Source organism: Poeciliopsis prolifica, unplaced genomic scaffold, assembly GCF_027474105.1.
Source record: "Poeciliopsis prolifica strain line A6 unplaced genomic scaffold, Auburn_PproV2 SCAFFOLD027, whole genome shotgun sequence".
NCBI classification, from domain to species: domain Eukaryota; kingdom Metazoa; phylum Chordata; class Actinopteri; order Cyprinodontiformes; family Poeciliidae; genus Poeciliopsis; species Poeciliopsis prolifica.
In genome coordinates this window covers 2,614,336-2,639,519 of record NW_026562402.1, presented here as the reverse complement: position 1 = coordinate 2,639,519, position 25,184 = coordinate 2,614,336, and the positions used below count along the sequence as shown (strand labels likewise).

Sequence of the window (25,184 nt, the reverse complement as noted above, 5' to 3'; positions counted from 1 at the left end):
GGATGGACACAGGTGCTTCATCATGTTTTTTTTTTTTTTGTCGTTGTTGGAAGTATTTCACATCTGACATTTTTAGTGAGGAGCTCAGAGTTCAGTGCAGACTCTTTACGACTTTGGTGTAATCGCCTCCATCATTTACTTCTTTATCTTTTTGCCATAATTGGGTGATTTTATCCAGTCTTTGCTAATTATCTGCTCTACATTTCACGGTTTACTGATGGACAGTGTTAGACTGTCCATCAGTGTTAGACTGATGGACAAAAGGTGAACTGGCAAAGAGGAAACTAGGAAATGGGAATGGGATGAAAAAACTATCAGTACTATACCAACACCAGGCCTGCTATTACAATGCAATGAGAGCAGTGACTTCTATACAGAAGGCTCTATATTGCATGCATATTATTCTCAAAGCACAATGCTTGCGTTATCCTTAGTATTTGTACTAATTTTAGCTGATACACTGTTTACATTTTAAAGGCAGCATATCAACAAGCTACGGTTAGCATTTTAGCTCTTCACAGCTTATCCACTGCTGTTTATGATAACTCTTCTGGAATCTGTCACAAAACTTGTGCCTGTAGGTAGGAGGTTTGTTTTCATTGCAAATGTGTGCCAACTTTTGTTAGTATCCTGCTAGTGTAAAAAAAACCCACAACCCACAGTGTTGTTTCATTTAAATAAGAAATGCCATTAAAATCACGTGTGAATAAATTTGTTAATGCGTGAAGTCATTACTAAACATCCTCCAATTACGTCCTGTTTTCTTTTTCTTCTTCTTCATGGTTTGCACCAGCAGTAATATCCGGTTGTTTATGTTTTTCTCAACCAAAAAAAACATGTCCTAACATGTTCTTACATGTTAGGACAAAACTGTGATTCTTTGAAGGAAGCATTAAGCACTTCCTGTGCTAGAAGCTGAGTTCATCCAGGATTTTCAGTTCATTGCACATGATTCAGCTGAATCTCTCTTGCTTTCTTTTTCTTATTTAGCAGTAGAGGCCAAGACAAATTGACTGGCGTACAAGTTGACAGTTTGACATGCTCTCCTGTCCTTTCTGGTCCTGCTATCAAGTTTTTTCTGCTGGCTTTTCAAGAAAATGTCGCATTCCAGCCCTGCAGCACATTTATTAGGCAAATCGAGCTTCACACGCTCTGACAGCTCAGTCTGATATGGAAATATGGATTGAGGCCCAGTTTTGTTTTTAAGTGTAGAACAGGGAATTCAGTGGAATTAATGTGCATGTCTGCCTTTTTCACTTCAGTATTAAAAAATAGATGGCGTCTGTATTTAGTTATGTTGCCCTGTTAGTTATTGGGAAAAATGTCGCTGTTTCAACGAAACGACATTAAAATTACATTGCTGTTTAGGGGCCTGAGACTACAGTCTGACCCATTTTGTGAACTGTAGAGGAACATGTGCAAATAGAAAATCGAACCTAATGTCCCTACAAAGCAGTCTGACAAATATCAACTGCCTCAGACCTGAAGCACTAAGCAGTGGAGAGACAGGAGGAGTAGTACTGGTACTGCTACTTCACAGCCCAGGCCTGGATCTGGGCTCTTTCTGCATTGAGTTTGCATGTTCTCCATACACATGCAGGTACTTTAAACATGCAAATCCTAACATGGAGTATTATGTGAATACACAGCATAGATCACTGGATTTTAACCATGCGTGTGTGTGCGGGTGGGGGTGTGCGTGTGTGTGTGCACATGCAGAAAAAACCCAAATATAGGGTCTGGAGCTAAAAATACTCTTTGCCATCCTGTCAAGACTTTTAATCAAGAAAAAAGTAAAGTGACAATCCAGTGAGAATCCATAAAGTATTAATGACCTGAACCAAGGCCAGGGGGCAAAGAAAGTGTGACACTATTCTTCAGTGGATTGTAAAAACAGTCTTAAATTCTCCTTAGAACGTGTGTGAGCGAGCTTTCAATCATCCTGTCAGTGGTAAAACACAGAGACTAGGTGGCTCTGCTGACCTCCAGAACCCTTTTTTTCCCCCTCCCCTGCTCTTCCTCAATCGATCCATCAAGCCTGGACTCCTCCTTTGAGCCAAAGTTCGACACATTCATCACTGCTCTGCAAGGCACCAGGTGCCACCTTACTGCATTTCTCTTCCTACGCAATTAATTTGAATTGCAGATTTCCTGGGAAGAAGAAGCTGAACAGCAGTCGTGAGCAGCGGAGTGCCCCACCAAGCTCCACTCCAGGCGACGAGGCTGATGGGTGGAAATCTAAAAATAATGGCAGACACAAACAGGAGGAGAAACAGTGGGAAAAAAGTAGGATAGTGCCGGAATCTGGGACTCAAGGCGCATCCACACTTTGAATAACTCAACATCCAAGGCTTGCATGCCTTTAATGTACAGTGTAAATACAAACACACGCATAAAACCGCACACACACACATAGAGTGTAAGCTGCTTAGCATAGCAATAAGGAAGAGGAGGATGTGAGTATAACAAAAGAGGCCAGGAAGATGATTCTGCTGTTCTTTATCAAAAGTACATGCTGGCAGAATTCCCAAGCTGCCTGCTCCAAACTGTAATGTATCCCAACTCCTTCAGACTCTATCTGAAAGCTATTAGCACTTATTATTTATAACACAAGAAGCTGCACAGGATTTGGAGCCGGAGTAAGCTCTTTAACTTCATTTGAAGGGGCAGTATCACAAACAAAATGCTCTTTTTTGAGAATTACATCATGTTATGATGTTTTTTCCATCATCAAAAACAGGTCTTGAGTCAGTTCCTGTGGTGTATCGTGGCCTTAGTCCTGGTGGCGGTGGTCACAGATTCAATTCCCTGCCTGGTGACATTTGTCACATGTCTTCCCTCTTCACTCTCTTTCCTGTCAAACGACTTTCAAAAAAAGGCCACTAGAGCCAACAAAACCTTTAAGAAAACATGCCTGGAGTCTCTTATATTCTTTCATGCATGCTTGAGAAGTCCTTTAATTTCCCATGGTAACCAGCTGTTGACCGAGGACCACCATGGAGGAGGAGCTGCGATTTCCAAGCTTGAGCCTCACAGAGCATCCCTCCTCTATCACTCCCCCACTCGGCTCCTTCAGATTAGCCAGCAGCAATTAGCAAACACCTGGTGGAACTGTGTCATACAAGCTATTTCTCAACAATACATGTAAAAACGTTGTTAAAGGGTTAACAGGGGAGCCATGTTGCGATGACTTTCTGAAGGCGGAGTTTCAGAAAGAGCAGGAGTTTTTAAAGATGCTGAATCGAAAAGTTAAATTTATCTTAAAACATATTCTGTATATACCACATTTTTATAGCAACTGAAGATAATTTAGTTACTTGATTGTGCTGTAGGATGGCAAATAGGCCTGGAAAACACATAATACAGCCCCTTTAAAAGTGATAAAATAAACATTCCCTAATTTGTAATTTGTTTATGCAGGTTGGAGGCAGAATGAGTAATTTTTCTACACCGGAGTGACATATCACTGGGTTTCCGTTTGGTGATAAGTCTGGGTTTTCTCTGCCGCTCTGACAGGCTGATGAGGCTTTTAGAACCAGGCTGGGCTCTTAGAGGAAGAGAGGAGGCAGGAGGCAAAGAAAGGAAGTCTGTGAGGTGTGGGAAGTGATTGACAGAGGATTGAGGAAGGATGTGGGTAGACTGCAGAGGAATGACATGAAGTCAAGCACACAAAGAGTGAGGGGAGAATCGGGGGGATGGGGCGGAGCAGCAATGGACATGCAGTGGTCTAATTCTTTCACACCATAAATGAGGCCTGCCAACTCTGTGAGTGAGGACTGGAAAGAGACTAAAGTCTGTTTTTAGAAATTCAACCCCCGCTGTGCATGTTCTAATGATTTATTATTTGTTCAAGAAAGGCAGAAAAAAATCAACTTCAAATTTTTAAAGTAGATTTAAAAATGTCAACCCACTTTTTTGATAAGAGTTGGTTACTTTTACAAAAAAAAAGTATGAACACTGCTGTCATCCATAACCTATGGTTTATATTTGAGTTGGAAAAGATTATTCTTATGTTTCGTTTATATCAGCAATTCATTTTATCAGAAAAAAACAAAATTTCCTGGCATCATATAGGGTTATTATCACCATTGATAAGCACTAATATATTTTTCCTATAGATAATCATTATAGTTCAAATCACTTAAATCATCTGAAGTAAATCATCTCGACTGGATTTCTTCTCTTGTCTACAACCTTTACTGCAGTTTGACATATTTCTACTGTAAAGGGAATTATCACTGATAGCTACATGGGACATATTCTTGCCCTATAAATAATTACAGGGCATATTTTTCTACCATGTCCTCACTTCTTAAATCATCCAGTGGAAAAGGTTCAGTGAGGTCAGATCAGGTCTTTGGGTCACAATTATGGCTAATTCTTTTTCAACGAAATGGATCAAAAACTTCTGATAGCATAAACCCAACATTTGCTTATGTACTAATTTAGATGAAAGTACCTGCCAAATGACTGCATGCAGATTTCAGTGTCGTTGTACCTCCAGTGGGACCAGACATGCCCTGACCAGCATGACACTAACAAATCCCATTAGTTTTTTTTCCAGCAGGTCAACTCAGGCATATGTCAGCTCCATTAGAGGGTCCAAACTGTCACTTGTGGGCTTTATTATTTTTCACTTTATAAAGTATGAATTTTAATGCACATCGGAGTCACTGCAATTAGTCATTCCCTAAACTTTACAAAGGGAAGCAAAGATTGACAGTTGAGCTAATTTATAAATGGAGTGCTTGCTTGTCAAGACGAAAAGAGAAACTTTTTAAAAATTAGTGTAGGGATACATGCCTGAGGATACAAACTATGTTTTACAGACTCCTTTTTTTTCCTTCTTGTTTTTTGCTCCATCATTTCCTCATGGAAGGGTTTATATGTATGTGAATGTTTTTGTAGGGCAAAGCTGGCTTCTTAGAAGATAAATCATGCATATAACTCTGATTTCCCAAAATCTTAAAAGTTGGTAGATTTAAGACATAAATGCAAAAACACAATTAGTGGAGGATAGATGTGACAGCTAAAGAATAAATAAAGTCCCAAAATTTGTAGCTAGTAGCATTTCTTCTTTCTTCCTTCCTTTCTTTTTTTTAAATAGAATCACCACTTCAAAACCGTGTTTTGTATTTAGCAGGGTTGTCTTTGTCTGATATTGGAATTAGATCCATAAGAAGACACACTCTTTTCCCTCAGTGTTTAATTCTTCACGCTCTCTCACGTTTTGAGCCTTTCTACCTTTAAACTGAGCGTCTGTGAGTCAAACATTTGCAGCATCCTTATTTTGATGTTGCTACGTTTCTCTTTTTTTGAGGGTAAATCTTAAATCCGACAATAATTTGTGAATAAGCAGCCGCATCAAGACACAGGTGTTGGTTTAATTCGTTTGCTCAACTGCTAATTGTTTTGTTATTGCTTATTGATTTGGTTTATTGTCATTTCTCCCAGGAGGCCAGCTTCATTGTGCTGTTCCTCATTATTCAATAGAATCAGAGGACATGTTTACACCTATTTCTGTTGATTTTTACCTTCATCTGTCACAACAAAGACACAAAACAGACAAATGAAATAGTGATGAAATAACAAGTAAACACTGATGTTTCATACTGTTGTTGGAAATTAGCTGCAAAGCAGCCGTTGTTATAATCAATATTCCATCCCAGGACCCCTTCTCTCCCTCATTGTATGTTTCATTTATCCCAGAAATAGATCAATGGTAATTAGATGACACAAACACGTTTTAGATGATTTTCTCTATTCATGTGTCAGGAGCCACGCACAAAAACCCAACTCTCTAGGAGACTTGATGTATCGTTCCAGAACCACTGTCTTTTTCCCCCTGGCTGTGGTTCCTGTCCAGAGGTCCAGAGGTTCAGAAGAACAGATCCAAGATAAAATGATGATGTACCATCATGCTCAGAGTACATTTGTAGACATGATGTGATCCTTTAGGCTTCAGGAGTGAGATACAAAAGAAGAATTGCAAAGATCATCATCACAATTTTACTGTGCAAAATTCCTATGGCATAGGATTGTTTGAAGAGCAATCATTGTCTATTATATTCCAAATGTTATGAACTTGCATTTCTGGTGCTAGTACAATATTTAGAGTCTCGCGTCAGCAGATGTTCACACCAGACATACATGCCATTACCCGACAGGTTAAAGGTCACAAAGTGACCGAAGGGAAGCTGAGAAAGAGAGAAAAGAAGAAAATAGGAATATAAACATCAAAGCTGTCAGTCACTTTGTTCACTGTTTCCATAAAATTATGCAACTTGAAATTACAAAAACAAATTTTTTTAATGGAAACACACCAGATTAAAAAACTTTTTTTTTTTTTGTTTTGCGCTGGGATGAGGTGAGTTTTCAGCCATGTCGAGATATATTTCACAAAACTGAGCTGGAAACACTTTTTTTGCATCATCAGGCGGATACCGCTACTGGTAAAAACACCTAATAAGATGACAGGAAGTGGTTGGAGCATATTTTTTTCTTCTCACAGCATCACACGATCCAATAAAGTTTGGACTGCGTGTTGAATCCATAGCTCTTCTGTAAAATCTCAGTTTACAAAACTCCGCATTCGTAGTTGCCGCCACGTATGAAGGCTTGTCGCTTCACCTGAATAAAACCCCAACATCTCCTCATTTTATGTAACTGTTTCCATCCATTGCTGTCATCATTTCTAAAGACTTATCAAGCTTATTCACATTTGATTTTAGCATCATATCCTATGTAATAGAAACACCGCAATTGCAAAAATGTGTTTTACCAAAATATAGACAGACATGCACACATTTGTAATGGCCAACCAGGTGTTGAAGTTCGAACCTTCAGAACAATTTACATAGAAGGATACATAATAGATTTTTTCCCCCTTTTTGGACTTGAGATTGTGGCTTTCTGTTCATTTCAATCTAAGACTGCAGGGACTTTAAATCAAATTGCAATTTCAGTGTGCTCCTCAACTGAACAAATCAAGCAAGTCATCTAAATGCAGGCAAAAATTATGATTTGCCGAAACTTTTTTTGGTCAGATAGAGTGAAAGTAGAAGTGCGGGACTGTTTTAGTTCAAAGGATCCACACATTTCTGCCTTTTTAAAGTTTTTCAGCCTTTCTGAACCCTTTGAACTTTTGAGTCTTTTTTAATTTCACCCGTTTTCCACTTCTTCACCATGACCATTTTCTTTAAGTCATTTAACACAAATGCATTAATCATTCAAGCACAAAATAGGCTCCCTATAAACTTGTTCTATTGCAGCGTAGTGATGAGAGTGTCCTTCTGGGAAACTATGAAATGGGGACAAGTGGAGGACTAACCTATAAAAAAAACAGAAAGAAGAAGAGGGAGGCCTTAAAATTATCTGTAGGAAATGAATTGCATCTGAGTAATGTAATTCAACAGAGATGTGACCTGAGAGATGAATTATCCCTCAGTAAATCTATGTTATGCCTCCTTTCCCAATAATGTGCTTTAGTGGACAGTTGTCTGGCACCCAGAAAACTCGTCCTCAGAAGTCCCAGGCTCCGTCTCTATGGGAGATATATAGACCTCTGAAGAAATGTCAGATGTTTGTTCTTTAAAAAAACAAAACATATAGATTCTTGTTATTCTCTCTGCAGCAGCATCACAAAAAAAAAAAAGTCAGAGAAATGGAGCAATTTAAATAACTAAATGCTTATCAGAGGCACTTTGGTATTTCTGTTTGCACTCTGCTTGGCCTGCTTTGGCTTTGGCAGTACATCTTTCAGCAGAAAGTAGAGTCCAGCAAGCAATTGTGTTTTGATCAACAAGCCATTATCTGGACTGTCCTGGTGTCCCAAGAACCCAGGCCTCCCCAGCAGTGCAATGCATTATAATGAGCTCAACAAAGTCATTTTCTTTTTCAGTCGTGGTGGCTGACTGTAGCAATCCAACTAGTGATGTATTTTTTTTAGGGGGAATCAATAACAAACAGAAATGCTTTTTTTTTTTTTTGGTCATACATGGGAAGAAATTATATCTTCTTTTTACATTGCAGTTTCATTTTCCCCCACTTCCTGTCCATTTTTCTTTTATCGAAACTGCTATGCACTTTCTGCAGGCAATCACAACCACTTGAGCCACACGCTGGTTTGATCTTGGTGCAGTGCATGGACAAAACTGAAATGATTACTCAGTGCTGACACAACAACGACATCACAGACACATCTCTGCAGGACCAACAGTTGTCACCAACTGCGTACATCATATTCCCTATTAACTCGTTCTAGATTAAATAAATTAAACAATTTGCCATAATTAAAGACAAAAATTATGAAAATTATTCTTCCAAAGACCCAATTAAATTCATTCATATATGTTTCCTTCAGATAGTATTTTTCATTAATCATTTAACCCTCTGATTACCATGGAAACGCTTATTTCACAAAACTGAAAGTGGAAGCAGAGAAATGCGTTGCGTACAAAGTACTTTATTTTTTAACTCTGTCTTTGAGGGAATATATGAATGTATGGAAGATAAAATACTTAAAATCAAAGTTGACTTTCCTCATTGATTGAAACTTTTGTTCTATGTACAAACTGTCATAAATATCACCTGTTTCCTGAGACGAGTTAAACTCTGTTCGCTCTCTATGGAAACAATTGTAGTACTCACCTCTAACTCACACAGCAATAGTATGCATGACAGCACAACGCAGCAGCTCTTAGAGCTAATGGAGTGTGTCATATGCTGTTAATCGTGTTCTAGCCTCTTAAACTCTGAGGTCTACATGGATTTCCGTGTTTTTATCAGTTCTCTGAAGAGCAAAAGCTACTTATAATAAGTGAATTTTTTAATTCTGTGATGATGGGTAGTAATGGTGGACAGACAGCAACACCCTCTGTCAGTCCTGCACATATCAGGAAATGTTGACAATGATCTGATACTTACTAGGTTCATAAATAACTTAACTGTTATAAATATGGAAAAAAATTAAAAGAGAGAAAGAAAAACAAACTTGAAAGAAATTTTACTTCTTCTCCCACCCTGTCTTTGGAACAGATGGGAAACATTGAAAATATTTTGATGCTGATGTGCTGTTAAGCAAGGCACTAAATATTTGGACTTTTTGTGGTATTCATTTAGAAATAGAACCTCCCAAAGTGATCTGCAAAATGGCCACATTTATTTTTAAAGGTTCTTTTGGCTCTACTGGCCTTAATTTGATAGTTAACAGGAACTATCAAATCAATTAATTAATTAATTAATTGACAGGAAAGTGGGTAATGAGAGAAGGGGAAGACATGCAGCAAAGGTTGCCAAACCGGGAATTGAACCTGTGACAACTGTGTCGAGGAGAGTAAGGCCTCCATATGTGGGTTGTGCTTAACCCCTGCGCCACCACAACAGCCCCCAAAGTGTCTGCATGTCTGAGACCAATCACAACACAAACACCTGCTGCCATTCAGGGCAAAGACAATGCAGCGCCAGTATTCATGGAGGTTATGAATTCCTCCCATCGAAGACTTGAGACCCAATCTAAAAACATGCAGAACTACTTATTTTATTTGTTCAAACACCAAATATATTTTAATGTGCATTAATACGCACAGTGGAAGCGGACTTCGCACTACAAGGAACAGTTGTGAACGATGACGTCTGTTTTCTGTGCTGCTTTAGAATTGTAGTCTGCCTGAATGTCACAGGAAGTAAACAAAGACGTTCAGTCCATGTTGGTCACAGTTCCAAGTGCTGAATCAGCATCAACAGTTATCTGTTTCAGATCGGCACGCCTCTTTTTGCAGTGGAGGATGGTTGTTTTCTTACAGCATGGATCATTTCCGGTAAGCTTCATATCATTGAGTTTACATACATCACAAAAATATTAACTATTGGGTAAAATTTAAATCTTCAACAGAGTCCATGTCTTCAAGAGACATTTGTTTATCAGCAGTGGAGGGTCCAGACTGTCTGTACAAAGTGAAGCGTAGAACAAGGGGCTGGTTTTCACCAGGTTAGCAAACATCTAGTCTTCCTTGTTTCTGCTGTGAGGATGCAGCAAAAAATGACTGCTTGACAAATGTCAGGCAATAAGCTACAATATAGCTTAACACCATTCGAATGAATGAACAACTTAATGTAGTTTAAAGTGCTCTGGGGTTCTCTGGACTAAATAAAATGTAATCCAATGCAGTATTCTAAATTTTAGTTGTAAATTTACGATGCGAGTCATATACTTTGCTTCACCTAAAAAAAGGCAAAACGTCAGTGGTGCACGGTTAGGTAAAGATTTGTGATTACTTAAATCAAAAGAAACATCTGAAGAAACATTTCACTTGCAGAAAAAGTAAAAGCATAATGACAAAGCAAGTTTTGCCTTGGTAGTGCTCTGATGTGAAGTTATCTGTCAGTATAAAATCTCTCAGCTGATCAGTTGGAGAGTTTCCCTCTTTTGCATTGAAACGTAAGAGAAAAACATTCATGTTCATGTTTTACCATCATCACCTCTTGATCCAAACGGTTTCCCCCTCCAGCTCAGACCAACCACCCAACGCCTTCGCCCTTTGCTTTCCGGTTAGCGAGAGCAACTCAAGTGTTTAATTTAATAATGTGTCCTGTTAACTTTGAAAGACCTGATATCTATCTTTATTCAAGCTATAATTACAATATGTAGCTGGCTTTTCTCATGTCAAGGCAATTACACAGGAGGCTGGAGTCGAACTCTAGTCAAATGTAGCTGCACTTACTGCTTGCGCTCATTATGCATATAATCAAAATGGAAATCCGATGAACATTTAGAGCAGCGTTGCCAGAAACTCCTCCTAATAAGATCAATACCGGCAGCATAGTCCTGTTTCTCCCCATCTTGTTAGGCGTTAATGGTTCCTGATTTCTCTGAAGCCTCCTGCCTGTTACGTAATGCAGCAGCACAGGCAAAGTTCAACCCACATCCTGCAGCCTCGATCGACTGGTTTGGTTCTGTTTCATCAGGTGAGTCACGCACAGTTACTTTAAAACTGTATAATAACTCATACACCATGAAGTCAGAGTGAAGAGATATGACTGAGCTTACTGAAAGACTTTGAGCTCTTATTGTTTGGTGTAATCTGCTGAAGAAGGGTGAATTAAAGGTTACCCAGTTATGGATACAGTTAAGCAGCCTGCAGTAATCATTAAGGAGATCCTTCATTTGTATGTATGCAGACATTTTCAATAAATTAAAACTTTTAATCTTTTGAAAAATGAAAAGTTCCTTTTCAAAATAAATGAAGTAAGTGTTAAGCATACTTTTCATCCATGGATTCCTCAAACATGCATGAAAGAATCAAAGCAACACTGAAGGTATGTTTTATGATGAAAAAAATGACATCACAACATAACATAAAGCTCAAAAAGGATGATTTTACGTAAAATCAACAGTCCAGTTATGCAACTGGTCAGTGATCATTGGCCGCTTCCTTTTACAAATTCATTCTGAGTTTGTTTGTTTTTGCAGGAGACATTATGCACGCTGCTTTTCATCCTGACTCTTATTGTATTCATGGCCGCTTTTTCTCTCCGGAGCTGAGGCAATCAGCTTGATTTTTGCTGGAAAGCAGCTGCCGACTCACAGACTCAGGCTTGGCAAGTTAAACTATTTCAATCAGGTGCTATTCAGCAGGAAACAATGACTACTAATCAGGAGGTTTGTTTACTGAAGGCACCACAAAGAAAAGCTGAATACATTGTGTGTGGTAGTCTGGCAGACTCTCTTAGATTGGGGACCGAAATTGCAACATTTCCATTCTGATCTCTTGCGCGCACTGTACTGTCAAATGAACTAAACCCTGTTCACACTCTCGCCAAGAACTATTGGAGGAAACAACATTAAAACCTCAGAAGAAGACACTAAACATAACTTTATTCTTATGTCATGTAAACAAAAATGAAGTGGCGTAAGATTTAAACTGTTGTGGGATTTCTCTCTTGTCTTTGGGAAAAGACCTCAGGACATGTTGTCATGCTACTCACGTTTGTTTAGGTTGTATTTACCCAGAAACAGCGTAAACAACATAAACAACGTAAAGTTTGATGAAAGAGGACTAGACAGGGCTGGTGTGAACACACCTGAAGAACATCACTCATGATCACAGTGATTTTATTTTTTTTGAACCAGTCATTTCTGATATTTCTAGAATAAATTTCTGAAAGTTGTGAATGAGTGAGACATGATGAACCACACTGGTCACCAACAGGGACTGCTAAAAAAATGTTGGATTTGAACACCAGCAGGTTACTGCTGTCCAAATGTTCATCATTTCTGGTTGGATTCTTGTTTTTCAGGTTCGGTTTTTGCTTTTCCACCAAAGACACCCAAAAGATCTCTCTTTGGGCATTGGTTCTAGTTCTCTTTGTAAATCTCTTAGAGTTGAAGTTTTTTGTTTTTCATGATTTCAGTTTAGTCTTCAATTATGGCCCTACTTTTTTTGGTTTCGGTTCTTGTTTCCTTTTTGGTTTTTTTTTTAGTTCGGTATCTTGGCTCATTCTCCTATTGGGTTGAGTTCTGTTTCTCTTGTCTGGCTTCTGAGTTTCTGTTCATCCATTTCCTCCCATCTGTTTACATTCCACCATCACTAATCACCTCCACAGCTCAGTTCCTTCTGTTTCTTGTCAGATCTTTCCTCTGTCTCTCCTCTGCTCTGACTGTTCTCCTTGTTAGTTTTTGGTGGCCTGGTTCCCTACTTGGACCTTTTTGTATTATTAAAGAATGATGAGCTAAATGTCATTGTACAATGAGATCCAGAAGGCCAGCAGACAAGTCCAAACAAGGTACATGTCCAGACCTGTAACATGCACATGCTTTTGTTTTGGCTGAAGTTACTCTTCCTGGCTGCTGTCTGTCCTAAAATAAGAACATTTCTGTGTGTGGATACAGAGTTGAAAGCAAGATCTCTGCATAAGCTTTGGCTTTCCTACCTATTCTCTCCCGTTGACTGGTGTTACTCATCCGCCCTGACAGTGACACTGTGCTGTTGACGTTGCATTTGAATGATTTGTTTTCGAGAAACATTTCAGGTCTCAAATGTATATTTTTTTCTGAGTTCTGCAGCTCTTGACACGTCAGTGAAAAACAAGGATCAGACTCGGTCCCCCAGACATACAGCGGATTGTTATGGGCTCTCCAGAAATCAACACTGATCCATCACCGCGACTCTGTCGGTCAAACTGGGGGACGTTTCCATGACAGCAACTTCCCACACAACAACTTCCAAAGTCTACCCTTGTCATGGCGCCTGGGTTGGCTTTATTAGTGGATTTAAGCACCAATAAAAATGGAATGAATTTTATACTCATTTCATTCTCAAATTTCCCCTCTTTTGGGCAGATTGGTTCATCTAAAATTAGATTGAAGTGGAAAGTTTACAGGATGTACAAGAACCACTAATGGAGACTTGGTTTCCAACCCAAGAACACGAACAGAACCGCGTCCTAACAACTTCTGTAGCAACTGTGTTGAACTCGATTTATAAATAGTACAAGTTCACCTGCTTTTCTTGTGCATTATTTAATAAAGTTGCACTCACAGTACGGTGTGTCTAGTGGCGTTGGGAAATTCTGACATGATGTAGTTGTCTGTGTAAGATGTTACTTTCCATGCTTTTTCATTTAGTTGTGTTCTTGTTCAGTCTCAGTATGCCACAGTATTTCATAATTACATAAAGGATTTTTTTTCTGCTGAAAATAGTTATTAACTAAATTATGGAAAGTCAAGGTCATCTACTGATGGGGAAAAAAGTGACGATTTTTTATGGAATTTCTTAGAAATTTTACATCTAAAATAACACATTTCCTGTTTTGTGACCAGTAAACCAGAGAGAAGAACTAGTTATGATTTCTAGTTACTTTTTTTAGGGTGGGGTGTTGATGAAAGTCACCAAATACATCAACAACATCGCGAAGTTGGCATCAATGCTCCCATTTCAAGCTGATGCCGTTTTCTGCTTCACTTCACTGCTGCAAAATGCAGCGCATGTGTTTGGAGAATGTCTGACTACAGATACTGTTACAACAGTACATACTGTTATTATTCCTAATTTGGTTTAGAGTAATATATTGATCACTGATCAATATGTTCAGTGAGTCCATGGTTGAAGTGGATCTCATGTCATTTTGAACATATTTTAGACATACAGTTATTCTGGAAAAGATTTAATTTCAAAGTTTCACATAGTTTGTACAAATCTAGCATTTATTCTTCTAGAAAATCCTAGAAAGCTTCTAATTGACATATTTTTCTTACGTATGGAAAAAGCTCACAATAGGAAAAGATTTGGTTCTAGAGGTCTATTGTCTAATTCATTCTTTTAACAATTCAACCATTTACTAATATTACCATGGAAACGGAACAACCCATCTGCTCATCAATGCACCAGACAGTTCTCTGTCCCACCCTGCATCTGTTCATCCAACCATACGTCCAGCAATCCCTCCATTTATCCATCCATCGATCTGTCCATCAATCTTTTTTCTCCCTGTCTGTCGATCTGTTTGCGTATTCACTGTCACTTCCACCGGCGGAGGCTCAGCGTGTAAAAAGGAGGCGTGACGACAAAATGCAGTCGATGTGGATTTATTCACAGCTGCATGCTACATTTGCACCGACACCAATTACACAGGGAGACAAAGAGGCTGGCTTTTACACCTGGGGCAATTTCACCACTCATACCAAGTAAAGGGTAACCAAACCAAACCAAGAAACAAACATTATTCACACAAACATAACACAAAAACAATAAATGATACTGATGAATATTCACATGCATGCAAATCAGTAGAACTGAACTAATCTAACCCAGCCAGCACGCATGAGTGGGCCCCACTTGTGTTTGATGTGGGCTACATGGGTAATGAGTGGGCATGGGTTTTATCTGGGCGAACTGCATGGGACACATATGGTTAACCTAAAATGAGACCCATATGGGCTGGCCCATATGGGCTAAATGCATGGGCCCTATTCAGCAACTAGGTGGGCTATCTGGGAATGGGATAGTACTGGGCAACAGTATATGGGGCCCATGTGGTTTCAGTATCATGGGCCCAACATGGGAAGCCCATGTGGGCAGACCACATTGAACCCACATGACATCAGCATGGGCTGACCATATATGGGTTAGACCTGGGTGTGGATATGTGGGCCCCAGTCCTTTTTTAAGTGGGCTATCTGGGAATGGGATAGTACTGGGCAACAGTATGTGGGGCCCATGTGGTTCTAGTATCATGGGCCCAACATGGGAAGCCCATGTGGGCTGACCACATTGAACCCACATGACATCAGCATGGGCTGACCATATATGGGTTAGACCTGGGTGTGGATATGTGGGCCCCAGTCCTTTTTTAAGTGGGCTATCTGGAATGGGATAGTACTGGGCAACAGTATGTGGGGCCCATGTGGTTCTAGTATCATGGGCCCAACATGGGAAACCCATGTGGGCTGACCACATTGAACCCACATGACATCAGCATGGGCTGACCATATATGGGTTAGACCTGGGTGTGGATATGTGGGCCCCAGTCCTTTTTTAAGTGGGCTATCTGGGAATGGGATAGTACTGGGCAACAGTATGTGGGGCCCATGTGGTTCTAGTATCATGGGCCCAACATGGGAAGCCCATGTGGGCTGACCACATTGAACCCACATGACATCAGCATGGGCTGACCATATATGGGTTAGACCTGGGTGTGGATATGTGGGCCCCAGTCCTTTTTTAAGTGGGCTATCTGGGAATGGGATAGTACTGGGCAACAGTATGTGGGGCCCATGTGGTTCTAGTATCATGGGCCCAACATGGGAAGCCCATGTGGGCTGACCACATTGAACCCACATGACATCAGCATGGGCTGACCATATATGGGTTAGACCTGGGTGTGGATATGTGGGCCCCAGTCCTTTTTTAAGTGGGCTATCTGGGAATGGGATAGTACTGGGCAACAGTATGTGGGGCCCATGTGGTTCTAGTATCATGGGCCCAACATGGGAAGCCCATGTGGGCTGACCACATTGAACCCACATGACATCAGCATGGGCTGACCATATGGGTTAGACCTGGGTGTGGATATGTAGGCCCCAGTCCTTTTTTAAGTGGGCTATCTGGGAATGGGATAGTACTGGGCAACAGTATATGGGGGCCATGTGGTTTCAGTATCATGGGCCCAACATGGGAAGCCCATGTGGGCAGACCACATTGAACCCACATGACATCAGCATGGGCTGACCATATATGGGTTAGACCTGGGTGTGGATATGTGGGCCCCAGTCCTTTTTTAAGTGGGCTATCTGGGAATGGGATAGTACTGGGCAACAGTATGTGGGGCCCATGTGGTTCTAGTATCATGGGCCCAACATGGGAAGCCCATGTGGGCTGACCACATTGAACCCACATGACATCAACATGGGCTGACCATATATGGGTTAGACCTGGGTGTGGATATGTGGGCCCCAGTCCTTTTTTAAGTGGGCTATCTGGGAATGGGATAGTACTGGGCAACAGTATATGGGGCCCATGTGGTTTCAGTATCATGGGCCCAACATGGGAAGCCCATGTGGGCAGACCACATTGAACCCACATGACATCAGCATGGGCTGACCATCTATGGGTTAGACCTGGGTGTGGATATGTAGGCCCCAGTCCTTTTTTAAGTGGGCTAACTGGGAATGGGATAGAACTGGGCAAAACTATGTGGGGCCCATGTGGTTTCAGTATCATGGGCCCAACATGGGAAGCCCATGTGGGCTGACCACATTGAACCCACATGACATCAGCATGGGCTGACCATATATGGGTTAGACCTGGGTGTGGATATGTAGGCCCCAGTCCTTTTTTAAGTGGGCTATCTGGGAATGGGATAGTACTGGGCAACAGTATGTGGGGCCCATGTGGTTCTAGTATCATGGGCCCAACATGGGAAGCCCATGTGGGCTGACCACATTGAACCCACATGACGTCAGCATGGGCTGACCATATATGGGTTAGACCTGGGTGTGGATATGTGGGCCCCAGTCCTTTTTTAAGTGGGCTATCTGGGAATGGGATAGTACTGGGCAACAGTATGTGGGGCCCATGTGGTTCTAGTATCATGGGCCCAACATGGGAAGCCCATGTGGGCTGACCACATTGAACCCACATGACATCAGCATGGGCTGACCATATATGGGTTAGACCTGGGTGTGGATATGTGGGCCCCAGTCCTTTTTTAAGTGGGCTATCTGGGAATGGGATAGTACTCGGCAACAGTATGTGGGGCCCATGTGGTTCTAGTATCATGGGCCCAACATGGGAAGCCCATGTGGGCTGACCACATTGAACCCACATGACATCAGCATGGGCTGACCATATATGGGTTAGACCTGGGTGTGGATATGTGGGCCCCAGTCCTTTTTTAAGTGGGCTATCTGGGAATGGGATAGTACTGGGCAACAGTATGTGGGGCCCATGTGGTTCTAGTATCATGGGCCCAACATGGGAAGCCCATGTGGGCTGACCACATTGAACCCACATGACATCAACATGGGCTGACCATATATGGGTTAGACCTGGGTGTGGATATGTGGGCCCCAGTCCTTTTTTAAGTGGGCTATCTGGGAATGGGATAGTACTGGGCAACAGTATATGGGGCCCATGTGGTTTCAGTATCATGGGCCCAACATGGGAAGCCCATGTGGGCAGACCACATTGAACCCACATGACATCAGCATGGGCTGACCATATATGGGTTAGACCTGGGTGTGGATATGTAGGCCCCAGTCCTTTTTTAAGTGGGCTAACTGGGAATGGGATAGAACTGGGCAAAACTATGTGGGGCCCATGTGGTTTCAGTATCATGGGCCCAACATGGGGAGACCATGTGGGCAGACCACACTGAACCCACATGACATCAGCATGGGCTCATGTCATGGGCCCAACATGGGGAGACCATGTGGGCTGACCACACTGAACCCACTGTGGGTTCAGTGTGGTCAGTACATATCCACGCCCAGGTTGGACCTGGGTGTGGATATGTAGACCCCAGTCCTTTTTTAAGTGGGCTAAATGAGACAAAATTGTAGAACAATGTACAGGGGTTGGACAATGAAACTGAAACACCTCTCATTTTAGTGTGGGAGGTTTCATGCCTGAATTGGACTAGCCTGGTGGCCAATCTTCATGAATTGCACATTGCAACAGTAAGAGCAGAGTGTGAAGGTCCAATTAGCAGGGTAAGAGCACAGTTTTGCTCAAAATATTGCAATGCACATAACATTATTTGGGACATACTGGAGTTCAAAAGAGGGCAAATTGTTCACCAAGACAGCAAGTCTTTGTGATTATCAAGAGCCACAGTATCCAGGGTAATGTCAGCATACCACCAAGAATGACGAACCACATCTAACAGGATTAACTGTGGATGCAAGATGAAGCTGTCTTAAAGAGATGTTTGGGTGCTAACCTGGATTGTATCCCAAAAACATAAAACCACGGTGCCCAAATCACGGTAGAATTAAATGTGCACCTCAACTCTCCTGTTTCCACCAAAACTGTCCGTCGGGAGCTCCACATGGTCAATATACACAGCCGGGCTGCTATAGCCAAACTTTTGGTCACTCGTATCAATGCCAAACGTCGGTTTCAATGGTGCAAGGAGCGAAAATCTTGTGCTGTGGACAATGTGAAACATGTATTGTTCTCTGATGAGTCTACCTTTACTGTTTTCCCCACATCCGGGAGAGTTACGGTGTGGAGAAGCCCCAAAGATGCATTCCAGCCAGAGTGTTGTATGCCAGAGTGAAGCATGGGGGTGGATCATTGATGGTGTGGGCTGCCATATCATGGCATTCCCTTGGCCCCATACTTGTCCAAGACGAATTGATGCTGTATTGGCCTCAAAAGGAGGCCCTACACCACGCTAATAAGTTATTGTGGTCTAAAACCAGGTGTTTCAGTTTCATTGTCCAACCCCTGTAGTTAACCTGTCACTTTCAAAATTTTGACTGTATGTCAAAGCAAAAGCTGCAAGAGCAAGATTCTCAAAACTTGGAAAGAATTACCCGAGATGTCAGCTTTATAGTCTTTGCCAAGGCAATTGTTACTCAGCTGGCCTCTAATGGAGTTGATGTAAGGTAAATTGTAGAATTTAATTTTTTCCTTGTAGGAAACCTCGACGATAGTAAAGGTTGGTGACCTTGACCATTGTCGAGGTCTCCAGGACGAAGGTGACCTCGTCTTGGAGATCACCCAAGGATATATTTTGCTGATAGAACAGAACATCCATGTCTTCCTAATGTTTGAACCTAAAACATGTTCACTGTGTGATATCTATGCCTGGCTCATTTACAAACAATAGGCTTCCAGAGGACCAGGATATTAAAACATTAAAAATAATTCTACAATGCTTTATTTTTTTAAACCAGTTCAGTATTGCTCTAGCCACACTTTGAACCCTTAACATTTTTTCATGTTATTATTTTATGCTAGAACAGTCCAGTCCAGTCTCCAAGCCAGTACGCATGAGTGGGCCCCCCTTGGGTTTGTAGTAGGCCATATGGGTAATGAGTGGTCATGGGTTTTATCTGGGCAAACCTCATGGGACACATATGGTTAACTAAAATGGGACCCCTATGGGCTGGCCCATTTGGGCTAAATGTATGGGCCCTATTCAGCAACAATGTGGGCTAACTGGAAATGGGACAGAAATGGGCAACACTATTTGGGGCCCATGTGGTTTCAGTATCATGGGCCCCACATGAGAAGCCCAATGTGGGCTGTCCACATTAAACTAACATGACATGAGCATGGGCTAACCATACATGGGTTGGACCTGGGCAGGAAAATGTAGCCCCTAGTACTTTTTTTCATGGTCTAAATGGGACAAAATTGTAGAACATTTTAATCGACAATGTGGTTACCCTGTCACTTTCAAACTTTTCACTGTATGTCAAAGCAAAAGCCAGTTCAGTATTGCTCTTGCTACACTTTGAACCCCTAACTTTTTTTTCATTTTATTATTGCAGTCTGAATGTCTTAAAACATTTTTTTTGAAATAATCTGTTTGAAATATATACGTAAACTCATATTCTGGTGCTTACTCAAAATTAAGCACAGAGTGGTCATGGTTGAGCTTTAGTCCTTGTTTTATTTTTAATAATAATAACTTTTTATTTTATTTTTATTATTATTTTTTATCAATTGGATGTTTAGACATCGATAGAGTTTACTGCAGCCTGTTCGCAGCAAGATTTAAATTTTTATTTGGACAAATAGTTCAGATTAGACCATTGTGAAAAATATCACAAAATGTTTAGAAAATAAACAAAACTCATTAGCAAGTGAGAGACAAGAGTAAAATTTTGAGCATCTGTTTTTTCATATATTTGCAAACATTTTCCAAGTCATCAGTATAAATAAAAATAAAAAATAAAAAAACGTAACATTTCTGTTAATGATTCATTTGGTTCCAATTACCTTTTTGTTCATTGTTTGCTCTGAGGCACCGTTGCCAATAAAGGTTGGTGAATTGAAGTACCGGTAGGCACTTTACACATCCACTGAAGAAAATAGTTCCAAAACATATTTGAATAAGGAGGACAACGAAATGTATTTATTTACATTGAGAACTTTTGCTACATCGGTTTTACATTTGTTAAACCGATGTAGCACTCTCAAAAATTAATCTTGTGTTTCTTGGAAAACGTAAAATGACCCGCGGATGGATATGCGGTTTCAAAATCAAGCCTGTTCTCTTCATCAGTCCGTTGGCGCGGAGTCTGCCTGTTGGCTGATCTACGAAAGAATCTGTAAGTACATTTCTTCTGTTTTACCTAGTACCAAATTTTAGGGAGAGATTTTAAATCGCTTGTTAAAAAAAATTGTTGCTCGTAACAAATCGGACGACAGTATCCCAAAAGAGACTTAATTGTTATTGTTATTTTTGCTTTTCTTTAGGGTGATACTTTTTCTGATATTGCTAACACACACAGCTACACACAATAAGCAGATTTTAGTGCAGACCGATTTCAAACGCAGCGTTGTGGGCCAAACCATTTTCAAATACCGCCGCCATTCTATTTGTTGAGCTGCCATTGGTTCATTTGAGCGCCAACGAGGCAGAATGAAATCGGTTCACTGAAGAATCTATGTTGCTAGCAGAGGTTGTTACAGTGTCTGGACACAATAAAACCATTTGTATGATTTAAAAAGAGTAACTATTGTGCTTTCATTCTATGTACTTGGGCTTTTAATAATCTTTCTCAGTCACATCAGCATGCATGGGTGGGTCTCATGTATGGATTCAGGCTGGTTTGGCTGGGACCCATGCAAGATTATTATTGTCGTTTTTTTCAATAAAACTGCATTGAATCGTTTAGCTTTGGGCTATATAGGTAATGATAAGAGGGCATGGGTTTTATCTGGGCCAACTGCGTGAGGCTCAAAAGGTTAACCGAAATGGGACTCATATTGTTGGCTCAATTGGGTTAAATGTATGGGCCCAATTCAGCATTAACGTGGGCTAACTGGGCATGGGACAGAAATGGGAACACTATATGGGGCCCATGTGGTTTCAGTATATTGGGCCTAAAAGGTTTTTTGTAAATAGGATGAAGGCATTGTAGTTCATATTTTTAAATTTTTTTTTAATTGTTGTGTGACACTTTAAAGCGTTTTGTTATGTCATAGTTTATTTCAATCTGCCGCTATTGTGTTGGTCTAGAGTAGTCATCAGTGTCAGGGTTCCTGTGTGTGTATGTGAGTGTCGCATCTTATTTCAGCGAGGAGCCCGTGGAGCTTGGCACAGGTGGAGGAGCAGCAGAATCTTCAGTCTACGCTAGATTGACTGAAGATTCTACTGGTGTATGCTAGATGGTTGCATACACCGGTAGTCACTCTGGCCTCTCCTGTTGTGAACAGTTTTCTGAGAACGTTTCTGTGTCTACTAGAAGTCACCTGGTCTCTGTGTTTGTTCGATCCTAGGGGTTTTGTCGCCTCATTCGAGAACTCACCAGTGAATACCTGCGTGCTCGCTCCGCCGATTCCACTGCCTCCACTCCACCCTTTGAGCTTCCAGCTCTCTTCCATTCCCACCTCGCATTTACCTTCGGAACCGCTGCACACCCTCTCTCAGGAACCTGGCATCTCACACCCACGCCTCGAAAGACCCGCACCGAAGTAAGCCTGTTCCTGTTTCCCCTCCGATCACTCATTCTAAGCCCGTCATAACTAAGTTCTCGTTTCAGGCCAACCTGGTCGAGTGGTCCTCACCCTTCCGCTGATGTCCGGGAAATAGATTTTATTTTGTCCTGTTGTAAATAAATCACTCACTCATCCCTATCCAACGTGTGGTTACTGCATGTGGGTCCGTAAATTGAAACCCATCATGTCAATCAGTGGCCAAGCCTGAAACAAATATTGAAAGATGAAGAAATTCTTTTTGATATTTTTGCAATATTTAGCTAGCAGTTATGTGAAATGTACTTATATTTAATTGTAGCTCTAATTTTTTTATATGTGCAATGTTTTAGGCTTTATTAGTTACATTTATAGTGATTTTCTAAACTTCTCTTAAGAGTAATACTACTGTCTTAGTCCTGTCACGTTAACAAAGAAATTAGGATAATTGCAAAACTGTTCAGTGTTTACAATATAAGGCTTCAGTAGTTAATCCATACAAAGGCTGTTTTGCCTTAATTTTTTTATTTTTTTGAAAAGTCTAAATGTTATATTGCACTAATAAAATATATATTTTTGCAGGCTTCAAGAGGATCAGCGTGTGAAGATCACTTTATAATGATTTGAAAAAGGTAGATTAATATGTTAGTGAAATTAAGCACATAAGAGTGATATAATGACAAACTGATGAACAAAAACAAAATGTTGTCCTGTTATTGTCATTGTACTTAAGGTTGCCATGGCTACAGAAATTGGAGGAGCATCCTTAGATGACACAATACAACCAGCTGTGCGATTCCTCATGTCCCATGAACTGGAAGTCCAGTTCAACCTTTTTGGCCAACATGGGAAACAAGCTCTTGGACCTGCGTCTCTTTGATGTTTTGTATGGTAAATATCAGTTTTTATTGTCAGAGTAACTTTTTTTTTTCACTTTTCTTTCTTAAACATATGTTAATTTATTTTGGTTGTTTTTATGCTTTTGTTTGTTATTTTTAGTAATGTTTTTTAGGTTAAAAATTGAGTCTTCAATTTTTGGTTTTATTTGAACAGTATTCTTTCACTGTTGTTAAGAACTTAAAAATTTGAAGGTAATATTGTTTGCATTTCAAACAATATTAAAATAACCACAAAACCACGATAGAACCTAGTAGTTGATTTATATAGATGGATATATTTTAAATTTACAGTAAGAATATAGTTTTCTGTACATAATAATGATGACTCGAGTCCTTTTGATTATGGCATATCTCTGCAAGCATTTTTGCCCCATGAAGGGGGAGATGCAAATCTCATGAATGTTACATTGTGCTAAAATGAAACACTAATACAATTTCTACCTTTGCTTGTTATTTCAGGGGACTTAAAAGAAATTATCCATCTACAGAATCACACAAGCATACAGCAAAGACTCTCGAAGTGGTTTACTGGAGCCCGAGTGGAAGTGGAAATAGACTAGAGAGACTGCCAGTTCAAACTCAGGTTGGGGAGGTCTTTCAAGATGGACAGTTTCAGTAAAGTATGAGAGATTTCAAATTTAAGCATGCATATGGCATGTAGGTTATTTTTAAAAATGTTTAACAAAAATGTATTGTGAAAGATCTATATAGGTGTGTATATTCACATTGTGTGTATCAATGTGAATATACGTGTATAAAGTTATATAGATAGTATTTAGATGTATACATTTATAGACCTGTAGGAAAATATGTAGGTGTCTTTATTTGTGTGCATCTATAGATATATATTTATAGATATTTTTATAAGTTTGTTATATAGCTTCTGTTATTTCAAAGATGTCGTGAATATTGCAGATTTCTTTTTGTGGCACCATTCCCTGAGTATTAATGAAGTTCTAATAATTGCTGTAGTGAGGTAAAAAATACTCCTGACAATATTTTAAATTACTAAATAAAAGCCTTGAGCAAAATAAATTTTTCATCTCTTTTTTTTTTTTTTTTTTATTTGAACACGTTTTAAGCTAGACTTTGGATTGTTGATCAAGATTGCATATCTATGAATGTAATTCACATCCAGGTTAGATGAGAATTGTTCCTACAGGATTAAGGCATCTGGGTCCCACTGAAAGCCCAGTCAGCACCCATTAAAATCAACCTGGGCAAACCCATGTGGGGCCACCATGGAAACCGTGGACAAACCCACTTGTTACCCATATTCTAGCCCAGTTCAGACCCAATTGGGACCCAGGTAAATATTCCTGACAGCACCCTAGTGGGCCACAGATGAGCCTCATGTAAGTTAACCACATGGGCCCCACTGAAAACCCAGTCGCACCCATAAAAATTTACTTGGGCAAACCCATGTGGGGCCACCATGGAAACCGTGGACAAACCCACTTATTACCCATATTCTAGCCCAGTTCAGACCCAATTGGGACCCAGGTAAATATTCCCTACAGCACCCTAGTGGGCCACAGATGAGCCTCATGTAAGTTAACCACATGGGCCCCACTGAAAACCCAGTCAGCACCCATTGAAATCAACCTGGGCAAACCCATGTGGGGCCACCATGGAAACCGTGGACAAACCCACTTGTTACCCATATTCTAGCCCAGTTCAGACCCAATTGGGACCCAGGTAAATATTCCTGACAGCACCCTAGTGGGCCACAGATGAGCCTCATGTAAGTTAACCACATGGGCCCCACTGAAAACCCAGTTAGCACCCATTAAAATTTACTTGGGCAAACCCATGTGGGGCCACCATGGAAACCGTGGACAAACCCACTTGGTACCCATATTCTAGCCCAGTTCAGACCCAATTGGGACCCAGGTAAATATTCCCTACAGCACCCTAGTGGGCCACAGATGAGCCTCATGTAAGTTAACCACATGGGCCCCTGAAAACCCAGTCAGCACCCATAAAAATTTACTTGGGCAAACCCATGTGGGGCCACCATGGAAACCGTGGACAAACCCACTTGGTACCCATATTCTAGCCCAGTTCAGACCCAATTGGGACCCAGGTAAATATTCCTGACAGCACCCTAGTGGGCCACAGATGGGCCTCATGT

The 25,184-nt window shown here is 40.7% G+C and overlaps 1 protein-coding gene and 1 long non-coding RNA gene across 3 annotated transcripts in view; both read left to right on the top strand.

Moving 5' to 3' along the window:
- LOC129371628 (kelch domain-containing protein 8B-like) overlaps window positions 1-25,184 on the top strand; it is a 140,043-nt gene that overhangs the window by 51,806 nt on the left and 63,053 nt on the right. The gene's annotated exons all lie outside the window — the stretch shown is intronic.
- On the top strand, window positions 20,272-23,884 carry LOC129371634 (uncharacterized). Of its 2 annotated transcripts, XR_008607173.1 has the most exons (4): window positions 20,272-20,782; window positions 21,957-22,783; window positions 22,885-23,042; window positions 23,510-23,884. It is a non-coding gene; the product is annotated as an uncharacterized LOC129371634 (long non-coding RNA). The 2 variants fall into 2 exon arrangements; XR_008607172.1 differs by lacking the exon at window positions 20,272-20,782 and having other exon boundaries at window positions 21,611-22,783.